The sequence below is a fragment of the Salmo salar genome, chromosome 04 (genome assembly GCF_965601325.2).
Source record: "Salmo salar chromosome 04, fSalSal1, whole genome shotgun sequence".
NCBI lineage: Eukaryota > Metazoa > Chordata > Actinopteri > Salmoniformes > Salmonidae > Salmo > Salmo salar.
Genome location: NC_138294.1, coordinates 67,003,533 through 67,015,811, shown reverse-complemented (window position 1 = coordinate 67,015,811; position 12,279 = coordinate 67,003,533). Strand labels below are relative to the sequence as shown.

The window sequence follows — 12,279 nt, the reverse complement described above, 5'->3', positions numbered from 1 at the left end:
GGTCACCAACCTTTGAGTCAAGATCACTTTGAGTCAAATGCAAGCCGAGATCTACCACTCAGATTTTTTTTTTAATGATTTAAACTTAAGCCTATGCAACGTTAACCAATTAAAAACAGTAATGTAGCAATGAGGTTTGTGCGGTAAGCCATAGGTCCAATATATCATCACCAGATACTGACTTTGCTTGAATTGCCCTGCCAATGCATTGTTGTTAGGGACATTTTTTAAAGTTATATTTCACAACTTGAGGTAGGTTATATGATCACACCGGTAATAGATTCGTTGACTGTATTATTTTTACTGGTATGATGGTGCCTACATCTGATGGTCTGTCTCAGCAGAAGGAGAGAGCAGCAGACTGAGGGTCCGCCTCTCAACATCCCTCCGCTCTCCCTTTCCTCCACTGACACTGACCAAATAAATAATAAAAACAACAACGCAAGCCTATAGATACACTTTCCTAATCATTCATTACTACTGCAGTGCTTGTTGTAGCACTGAGTGGAAATAGGAAGAATGCACATTTTATGGCTTATAAAAGTGTTGAACACAAAGTGTTGACAGTGCTGAGTAAGAATTTAAACATGAACTCAATCATAAAAACAGCAGCTCTTTGCTGTATTTTTTGACAGTCTCTCCATAGTCATTTTAAACATTTAGAAATCTCACATTATCAACTTTGCTGTAGCTTTATTTTATGCCTGCTACGTTACTGCAGACACGATAAACTGAGCCACCCGATTGGCAAGCGGCAGGCCTACAGTACACTTGATTTGCTCTCTGGGCCGGCCAGCAGGGCAGAGTTTGTACCTTTAGACACATGAAATGGTCCAAAATGGCAACAGTTCACCTATCCGGCGCGCAGGGAAGCTGAATCAGGTGCACCTACTGCCAACAGCCAAGAGAAATAAGAAAAATTGTAACACAAGGTTTTTTTGTCGTTGGGTTTTTACAGAAATGTTTGGCGATCAACTAGGAATGCCTTGGAGATTGACCAGTTGATTGCAATGGACTGGTTGGTGAACACTGCGCCATGAAGTTCCATCTTGTTCTTCTCTGTGAGCTGATATTTATTTTGCATGGCAGTCCCAGGGGAGCTGCGCGGCGCTCTCGGGCTACTGCGTGCAGCTTAGAGGGAACTTTGCTTAGGACACAGTCAGGGAGCTATTTGGACAAGCCACAGCCAGAGGTCCACATCTACACAGTCTGATGACATTCAAACACACATCAGCAGAAGCCTTGAAAAACGGAATAATAATCGGCACTTACATACAACAAAAATATTATTCTCATATTAGTGTTATGTACACTGAGCATACAAAACATTAGGAACACCTATTGAGTTGCACCACCCTTTGCCCTCAGAACAGCCTCAATTCATTGTGTTACATTTCCCAGCAAGAAAACCCAAATATTGTCACTCAAACAGAAGGGGGAACTAACAGAGTCACTGACCAACAACCAGAATGAAACAGGTGGGGTTTTAGGAGGGGTTCTGAAAGACACTCATGGGGGTGTCCACTAAAAGTAGACTTACAACAACAGCTGGAACCTAAAAGACACCCACCATGAGCGCCCACTAAGTTCACCCAAGAAGAGGGAAACAAAATAAAAATCCACACCAAACTTAAAGACGGGAAGCAAACCAAAAAGGTGGAGCAAAACTAAATCAGATAAAGGATTGTTTTTCTAGAAATCCAAATAGGGAAAGCCAACTAAAGGTGTTAACCCTTCGCATCTATCAACACAACTGGAGCACTGGGCCAGCCACTCTTAAATAGCACCTGGGCCAGCACAGGTGAAGCACCTTCCCATTAACGAGATGGCAACCAGCACAGGTGCAATACATACTAGCTCTCGAGGTGACACCAATCGATGCGCCCTACGTGCTAACGAGCTATACATACTAAAGTCCAACCTCAAAACATAAATGGAAAAAACTAAACCTGTAACAGTTGGGGCATGGACTCTACAAGCTGTCAAGTGTTCCACAGGGATGCTCATGTTGACTCAAGTTTGCTGGATGTCCTTTGGATGTTGGACCATTCTTGATACACACGGGAGGGAAACTGTTGTACGTGAAAAACCCAGCAGCGTTGCAGTTCTTGACACACTCAAACTGGTGTGCCTGGCACCTACTACCATACCTTGTTCAAAGGCACTTCAATCTTTTGTCTTGCCCATTCACCTTCTGAATGGCACACATACACAATCCATGTCTCAATTGTATATAGGCTTAAAAATCCTTGTTTAACCTGTCTCCTCCCCTTCATCTACACTGATTTGAAGTGGATTTAACAAGTGACATCAATAAGGGATCATAGCTTTCACCTGGTCAGTCTATGTCATTCAAAGAGCAGGTGTTCCTAATGTTTTGCAAAATCAGTGTCTGTCAATTATGCTCCCAGCTATTTCTAAAGCAACCTAAAATAACCATTGTGTAATTTGTGCTCATGGAAAAAGATGAGAAAAAGTAACACACAAAAAACAACATTACAAGTAACCACTGGGTATTTGCCTGTTTCAAAGAGAGATTCAAATATTGAAATACGACAATACACCTTTCACTAGTTTTCCCCTTCAGTGTATGTACATTCAGTATGTCCACTTTATATGCTTTTTTTCACTGCTAGTCTTTGTTCAGGTTTAATCACGATGGGATATGATTAGTCAGTCAACCATTCCGTATCTAACCAGTACACATGGCAGAACGCTTGTATTAAAAACTTCAGCAGAAAATCCTTCATTCCATCCTTCGTTCTGTTTTTCTATAACTTACAGAATACAGAATTAGCGTAAAAAGACACCAAGGATTCCTATCTTATTACCCTTTAAAACGGAGTGTCGTTTTTCTTGAAGAAAAGCTCTGATATTTGAAGGTGAGCTAAAGGGCTCTGCTGTGTCCCTGGGGAGGCTGGATTGAGATGTGATATTATGCAGCCAATATTAAACAGGATATATCAATTTTGACCCTTGAGACCTGCCACTGAAATTGTTTAATAGGATATTGAGGAGGCGCTATTTATGGATCCAGAGGTAAGCTATTTACTTAATGAACTTTAGACTTGAGAAACTCAGGAATGTCTTTATAGTGGATACTACAGTGTACATGCATGCACACGTCATCAGCTACATCAGCACAGTGCAGCTAAGACCTAAATCTCCATTGATCAAAATCGCTACATTGGAATCCAGTTGTTTTCATCAGCATTCAGAGGGCTACGTTGATTCCTCAATAAGTAACACAGTATTCATACAACCAGGCACTGTCAATACCTCAATGTTGCTATTGAATACACACTCTGTTAGCCTACATAATCTTTGATGAAACCATATTGGGTTTATTTCCTAAAACTTGAGAAGGGGGAATGAGCTTGTAACGAGGTGAGGGCTGTGTCCAGTTTGTGGAGGTTGCATGCATATTTTCACCTAATCTAGCAGAGATGAGCCCAAGGCCTGAGGTGCTGAAGACAAATGAAGTGTCATTTAGGACCATTGGAATAAGCCCAATACAGTTGAAGAGAGACCCCCCCCCCCCCCCCCCCCCCCGAACCATTCCCTATCCCTACTGGCCACCTGCACCAAAGGCTCTCACACACCTCATCACTCCCCCACCGGGAGGCGGAGGGAATCTGCTTCCCCCTCCCTCTCCCACTCCACAGCCACTGCTGGGCAAAGCTGGACTCAATCAACAGTGTTTTTCTCTTTAGTACAGCTCAAGGGGCATGGAGAAGGGAAAGGGAGAGCAAAGAGAGCAATAGGAACCCTCCTTCCTTTCGTTTGAGAGGCCACTTTTTGTTGTCCAACGACAGGCCTTAAGATGGGAGACTGCGTTGTTGCAAACAGCATTATTTTGAAGCGGCCTTGAAAGCCAATTCCGCTCTAGGGGTATTCATTAATGTGTCTACACCCTCATACCCTCATACCCATACCCAAGGTATCATAATCTAGACTGTATTAGAAGTCAGAGTCAGAAAAATGATAAATCCCAGTCTAAGTCCAGTATATCAATTTATTTCAGTATAGTGTTTGAATAATACTGTAGCTCTTATTGGAATGACAAGTTATATCATTGACACTTCAAAGGTAACCAAATAACTTTTAAGTGCAACCAGTATTCCTTTATCACATAATTACATAGTTATAGAGTGCTGATGTTTTACATCAATTGTGTGTGTTATCAAATGTACAGATCACCTCTTTATCTTACAAATATGTATCTTGTCAGACATTGAGTATCAATTATAGTCTGAAACTTAAAGGAAGCCTGTCCTAAAGAGTAAAAAAAAAACTCTATCTACCCTCCAAAACATCAAACGTAAGGCTTAAAGTAAATATGAACTTATAGTTCTCAAATTGATGAAGTTCTATGATAACACAAGTTAATACATGACTCAGTGCAACAGACTTCATTTAGCCTGTAGCTCAGTAGAAACCAATGCTTAACAGTCCAGCAGTTGGGATAGGAGTCAGCCTTCGGGCAGTCTATCACAATGTGTTTGCACTTAGTGAATGCATTTGCATCTAAGTGTGACCTCCCATGTCAATAGCATCATAACGTCTTTATGCAAATCAGATTTGGTACATTTCCAAGCGACACGTTAAAGACGTGTTTTAACATGTTAATAGCCCTCACGTCAACACCTCTGGAAAGAAATACTGTTGTCGACAGCTAGCACCTTCTCAATCGTTTTTGAGTGTTGTAACTAAAGATATTACATGGAATACTACATTATTAAAGGAAATAATCAGTGTTGATAATTTGATTTTACAACCTTTGAACAAGATAACTGTTAAATAATACTTAAATCATGCTATTGTATAGCATAATATAAGTGAATTTTGTGAATAACAAATTTTGTATTCTTCATAAACGACTGTATTTTAGAAATCCTGTAACTGCCAACTATAATTTGATAGTGTAATATGAACTACTCAAGTAATTCTACTACCACCATACTACACTAAACAGGCCAACTTCAGATTGACTTAAATAAAGCTTCCTAAATACTATGGGATGGTATAAAAAAAGGATTCAGTTGCTTTAGGCTCCAAATAAGCTTCAGCCAATCTATCAAGTAAAATAAGAGAAAATTAGTATTTTTACTTGCAGATAAATCATTGATTAAGTAATTTACTCTTTCTATCAAGTAAAAAACAATAAAAACATGTAAGTAGTAATTTTACCTAGCAGATTAGTTAGTGTATCTCCGACTCAAGCTACGAAGGAGCTGGCTAATCTTCTTTCATGATGCCACTGGCTAAAATGCCCTTCAGGCAACCAGGTGGGCATACTCCATAGGGGTCCTTACAGGGTCCTAGCATTGCTTGGTGGCCACCAGGTTCCTCAGCATGTCGAAGGAGTTGCCATTAGGCTGCACGGAGACCAAACCCTGCTCCTCAGAGCGCACCTACAGGAAGCCTTTGTCGTCGAGGCCCACCACGTCGGCATGGGGGCCATCCTCGCTCCACAGACACACCTGGGTCCCACTGAGACAGGGCAGAGGGCACATCAAGGTCAATGTAGTGTAAACACAACCCCATGTTTACATGTGGACATGTTACGTTACGTCTGGAGATTAGGAGATATTTATTGTTGTGACTGTGGCGAGATGTGGGATTAATTTCCTCTAGAATGACAATTAATATCATGATCAGCAGCTGCAGATTTTACAGATAGCATGCAGAATACCGGTGCATTCTCGTTCTCTTTTAGCAGAATTGCTCTGTTACACAATGCCCTCAAATAAATATCAGGACCAATGAAAATGTTTACTTTATCTGAAGAATTCATGAAACCAAACCCACTGAGGTGGAGTGGAGTGTACCACAGATTACAGTAGGGGTGTTGCAGCTTGTTTACCTGTGCACCCATCTCTTGTAGTAGAGCGGCAGGACGGCCTCTGACCCCTCTCCTGGAAGGCAGAGATGAGCTGCTCCAGGGAGGTGAGGGTGCGACCTATGAGCTGTGCTGAGCACAGGGCCTCCGTGCTGGTGCCACGCTCTCGGTTGTGCTGCATCACCAGGTTGTTGATACAGATGGTGGGGTTGCTGTTGCTCACATTGAAGCCACAGCCTGGAGAAGGAGATTGTTTAAAGACGTTCATTAAGAACTCTTCACCAAGAGTAATATAAATGACTTTTTATCCAAGCACTGGTATAAACATCCACATAATCTAGCCTTAAATCCACGTTATGATTTAAGGCTAGACTAGGTAATCCATTACACTGCACTGGCATTAACATATATATATATATATATATATATATATATATATATATATATATATATATATATATATATATATATATATATATATATATATAAAAGAGGATTCTGACCAATGAGGAGATGGAAGGTTGGTCCCATGACTGTTGATGTCACCAGCACTCTTCCAAGCTTCATCAGGTTACTGTAGTGAATGTCATTAGGCCACTTCACTCTGCGGTCAATGTCCTAGAAAGAGACCAAAACTGAATATGAGATACACAAATAAGTGGCACTCAGAGGTACAATAGATTACTAGTATATACTGTACAGGTACATAAGTACAAGTATTATGATACAGTATCCATTTAAAAACCAAACTCACTTGTAAGACATGATGCTACACATACAAACAGCAGATCTAATACTACAAGCTAAAACAGAGATAGAAAAAAAAATCAGAGTTTTACATGGGCCTGTCTGTAAAACCAATCTGTACTAGTGTCTCCATGGGTTCAAAATGCCATGCTGTATATCTGTCAACCTGAGCAGCTCTTCTGAGTCTGGCCGGCTTTGAAGGTTAGGTTCTGCCCCGTCTGCAGTACATCACCTAAAACGGCCACCATGTCTGTTTATATTTACCCATAACTCATGCCCCACGTCTACATTTCTACAATGGCTTTGACAGGCCTACAGTACCTCCAAAAATGGCATATCCAGCCAAGACCTCTAGTCTTGATTAAGATAAATATTTAGGCAAAGTTAGCATTGGCTGTTATTTTATCACGTCCGGTAATACATCCTGTGCCATGCGTTGGCCTGTTCTACATGTTGGCTGACTGGCCAGAGCCCATAAACAACTGGGCAGTGTGACACCAGAGTGTTTCTCATCAGACTCCCACACTGCAGTGCATATATTTTCTCACACACACACACACACAACACAAGCACCTGGAAGCAAAATAGGGCCCTTACACCATGTAAAATAAATGTTTAATGAGAAGGGGAGAAAGGAGGGTTCTAGCACAAAACCCTTTGATCAGTGAGTTGGACACACCATCCATTTGGAGAGGGAAGTGCATTGCGCTGAATAGAACAATAAGAAGAGGGACACCTGACTGGCTATGAACAGCTGTGTGAAACCTGGAGCCCTTTATTCAGGATAAGGAGTGCTCCCAAAGGAAATGTATTAGTGTAGTAAGTAAGGTATTCTAGTGATGACAGGCTGAAGCTCAGTGACATGGATTGAGATAGGGTGGGTCTATGGCTGTAGCTTGGAGATAGCATGGTGGTACCACGCAGCAGTATGCAGTGTTTGTACCTGGTAACCGGGCAGGGTGCGTACAACCTCCACGGCCAGCACAGCCAGGTGCTGCAGGAAGGGGATCCTCTGGCCCAGTCTGGAGCTCACAGCCACCTGCACACTGAACATAGCACATCCCGGAGGACTACGCTTTCCCCCCGCGCCCTGACACACACGGAAAATACAACAACAAAAACACAAAGATGGAGAGAGAGAGAGAGGAGATGATGTAACAATTTAGGTTATTCATTGGGACGAGGTACAACAATTAACCAATGTAGGTGCATTGAGACAGAGAGAGATAGAGCTGTGGTGGAAACTGACCTCTACCCTGGGTCTGTCGAGCAGCTACAGCCATTAACCCCATTTCCTCAGGCAGCTGGAGCATCAGCCTGGGGAGGACAGGAGGGAAGGAAGAAGAATTGTCAGAAGAGGAAAGTGTTGCCTTCACATAAGTGATTATAGTGATCAAGTATTACTCATACAATTGCAACACTCTGTAAATGAAAAGCTCCAAGAGAAATGGTAGTTGAGTAGCTACATTAGTTCTGCATTCACTCATTGGTGTCGCTATGAGAAATCATTTCCCAAAGTATTAGGTAGTTGAGGGGGAAGGGCTGAGTCGAGTGGTCCTTCTATCACTCTCTCTCACATACACACGTACATGTACCCCCCCCCCCATCCCATCAGTGCCCAGCCCTTAGCCCCTCTGGACTGGAGTTGAACCACTGACCTTCCTATCACCAGGTGCTCGAGTCAAACAATCCCCCCACCAAAGAAAACAAGTGTCCACTTGACCCCTGTGACACACACACATACACACACACGACACACACAATAACGAGGTGTCAATCAAGGGATCTAATGCTAATTAATCACATAGTCAAAGTAGTCTGCTTCCCTATGTGTGATGTATGTCTACTTCAACAACTCACCAAAAACAGGCCTACTTCATGTGTGATTACTAGTCAAACACAAATGCACAAGCAACTGCCTTTCCATTGAGAGTAAAAAGAGGACTTTGTTTATCAATCATTTTAGAATGTTTCCTCCGTTCTCTCAAGTAGCTTGGCTGCAGGCACCTGGTAGTTAATGTTTCCTTTCTAGAAGGCCCTGGGCTACTAGTGTCGCGCCGCATGGCCACCCTGCATTAATCACACTCTGTTAAAGATAAACTACTCAGCCAGTAGAGGTGTTAACTCTGCACCTCTCCTTTCACCCCAAACCCACACCACGAATGCTAGACACACACATAGGTCATGGACACAATCTTATCTTAAACATTTGGTCAGCAAGATGTCTTTGCCATGTAAGGATGGTGTGTGTGTATACACTGTGCAGTGTGTAGAAAATGCACATTAATGTAAGCACACCTAGCTTGAATGACTCTGGAGTCTTTCTGTACTAAACATTGTTATACAGTAACACAAAGACTGACAAGACCCCATGGCCAATGTACACCTTGAAAACCACAAACAAATCCACACTGCCAAAATAGACAGCGTTTGACAGTTGGATGCGACACACTGTCAATAACCGTGAAGTGAAATATTTGAACAAGCTGTCATCTCCAGAGAAAATGAATTGACCCAGAGGTCTTAGCCAAGAAGCCCTTCATCTACTGGCCCATTCTCAAAGACTGTGGAGCTGGCAGGGCAGATGAGAGAGAAGGGGAATGTGGGCTTTTCTGATGCAAAGAGGCCGTGACAGCAAATCAGATTAGAACAGTCCCGTGTTAATCCTCCCAAACTCTGTGGCCAAACAGCCTTCCATCTAAAGAGCCTTGTTTAGGGACAGTGTCTATCAAAGGGATGGTTGGGGCTACTGCCACCACTGATGACTCAATCTAGGACCTAACATATGGTATGTCTGGCTGGATGTTACCAGGGCTCACTTTATTGTAGGGACTTGTTCATTGTGCTTGGATGTACAGCAATGTAGAATTATCACAATACATTTTTAAAAACACATTTTCAAAAGGTTAATCAAAACCAAATAAATCCAAACTCTCAGATGAAAAATGGTAGCCTGAGTGGGTTGGGGAGCTACTGAGCTGCAGACAAGAGATATATTTCTTGGAGTCATTTCATAATGTTATTGTTAGCTGCAAATCCCTTGATCTTTGCAAATGTGTCAGAGAGATGCATGGCGGAGACTGGTGGAAGCCAAAAAGAGAAATAAGAGAAAATAAAATGTAAAAAAATAACCAGATTCTGATTTTGCAGATGTAAGAATTTGTCCTCTCAAACTGATAGTAATTAAATTGGACGTGGTATAATGGCCCAACGGCCAAAAAACTGCCATCACGTGCTCTACGAGTAAAAACCAACAAAAACAAAAAACCTGGGCGGTTACTGTGTCAAAAAACTCAAGCCTTAGAAATCTCTAGACACAAGGAAAACATGTTTTATTCTGCTGTACTTTATTTGACAAAATAAGATTAATAAAATGGTGAAGGAATACAAATAAAAGAAGTAGCATGTAATTTAGGCTAATCAATGATGATGATGTTGAGTAATGCTTGGCCATGAACCTGTGATGAGAAAATAGTTTCATGGATGGTTTAGTTAAAAAAGGCATGAGATCCTGTATACTGGCATACACCGCTTTTAAAAATCTTCCCTCACACAGACACACACACACACCTCCCAACCAGGCGAGGGGTGGCAGCCGGCTGCTCCCCGTGACAGTGTGTAGCTGCAGTTTGAGCTGTGTGTGTGTGTGTGAGCAGTGTGTGAGCCCTGTTAGCAGGAGCATGACCTTCCCGTGGCTGAGGCCAGTTAGGAGGTGGCCAGGCTCGCAGCACCGTGCAGGGGCCCTAATTGAGCACTGGCGCAGTTTGGCAGGACCACCGGAGAACCCTGCGTGCCGCTCCGTGACGACGGCCGCCCCTTCGCCAATCAAGGCGTGAGGGGAGGCGAATGGGGGGCCAGGCTAGCTCTTTGGAGTCCATCAGCCCCAGGAATTAGCTTTTAATAAGAACATCAGTGCCTTAACAAGGCTAGGAAGACAGGCGCTGACCTTCTCACCAAGCTGCCAGAATAGCGTTGTCCACCAATAAGCGTCTGATACAGCTGGGGGTGTGGGCAGCATGTGGGTGTGCACGTGCGCTTCAATTTGTGTGTGTTAGAGGTGTGTGTATGAGTGTATGTGATTTTACGTTGTTTACAGCCAAGGAGGAAGGTAATGGACTGAGATGCAGTGGACTGAGATGCAGTGGGAAGTGGGTGAAAAAAGAGGAGATGTACTACTGGTAATGTGAGAAGATGCCTCCAAGTGTAGTAAGTTTCAAGCACCTCATGAAAAAAACACTGGGATGAATACTCAATGCACTTTTTAAGTTAGTAAGTGTGACATAAAATGTACACTAAGGTTTAGCTCTAGCTGAAGTGTATTGCAATATCCATATGGAAGTCTACCTTCACAACTGGCAATATTCGCCCAAATCGTGGACCACTGATTCATATTCTTTGGTAATGGGTAAAATAAGTGCAAGTCAGTTGCTTGCTCCAGCGTCCTTATTAGTCCAATGTCTCAAAAGCAGCTTTTTAAAAAACAGTAGTAAGGTTACTGTGGTGAGTGATAGAATTTGGAACCGGAGTGAGAGAGTGCCAGAGAGAGAGACAGAAAGAAAGAAAAAAAGAAAGAAAGGGAGAGCCACTTCCAGTCTGTCTCTTCCAGCCCAGCAGTGAGTCCCAGACTGGTCTAGTTTCCACTATAGAGTCAGTCCACAGCCTAGCCACAGAGAGTGGAGAAAGAAAAGCTGCATTGTCCCAAAGCTGGGAACCAAAATGAGCTGTTTCTGGGAGGAGGGTATTCCCTCCCCCCAAATGTCTATTTTTCAGGGGCTTTGTCCCCTCTGAAATCAGTTCCCCCTTCTCTCCCTGGGCCAGCTTAGCATTGCAAACCAGCATCAAATTAATTTCTGCAACGCAAATATGAGATCAGCAACGGATCACACAAAACATCTCACACTAAACATGGTAATGCTCTTATATGCTCAATGGGAGGTTGTCAATAAAGGAGTTGGTGGGGGTATGGGTGTTTGTGCGTGTACATGTATATGAGTGCATAGAAGCAAGTGCATGTGAGTGTATGTGTGTGTGTGTGCTTGAGTGAAGAGCCAGCTCAGCCAGTCCAGGGCTGTAAAGCTTGGGGGGCTAATGCATTCCTCTAGAAAGTTCATCTCATTTTGAAAGCACATCCACGGAGCGTCGTTGCCGCTGGCTCAGAGAAAAGCCCAAACGCATTAGAAAAATTCTCAATAACGTCCACAAAGAGGGAGAGAAAAGGCCCACAATTAGCAATTAGACGGCTACAATGGCGGGGCTTTCACCTGCAAGTGGAACAAATGGACAAGGAAACTCTCCTCTCCCTGAACAAAATAAGAGCAGAGGAGAGAAAATGAAGTGGGAGACAAAAGACAAGGAGTTAATTCACACTGTTTTAGATGAGAAACCTCATGGTCTATACTGAAGGGAAGCAACAAGTACTTCAGATCATTTGGATGGTGGTGTCTGTACCGCTCCAATAAGAAATATAAAAACTCCCCATGCCAGTATACTGCTCCAATAAGAAATATATGTAACGGTCTGGGCGTAGTGGGTGCGGAGTAGTGGGTGCAGGAGGCAGAAAAGTTCAATGCAGCGTTTTATTACGCACAAACGTATATGCCAAAATGCCGGGCGCACAAAACACAAAATGCCCAAAGTACACTTATCCAACACACACAACACAGTGGAAGGAATAATTAAGCCCACACACA

At 42.9% G+C, this 12,279-nt stretch overlaps 1 pseudogene across 1 annotated transcript in view; it reads right to left on the bottom strand.

The window, feature by feature from the left end:
- Positions 1–4,040: 4,040 nt before the first annotated feature.
- Positions 4,041–12,279, bottom strand: part of LOC106603415 (biotin--protein ligase-like) — a 39,781-nt pseudogene continuing 31,542 nt past the window's right edge. The window contains exons 8-12 of the transcript XR_014391954.1: positions 7,839–7,906; positions 7,533–7,679; positions 6,346–6,460; positions 5,867–6,079; positions 4,041–5,493 (exon numbers count right to left, since the gene is read on the bottom strand). The product of XR_014391954.1 is annotated as a biotin--protein ligase-like (transcript). The remainder of the gene's footprint in view (positions 5,494–5,866; positions 6,080–6,345; positions 6,461–7,532; positions 7,680–7,838; positions 7,907–12,279) is intronic.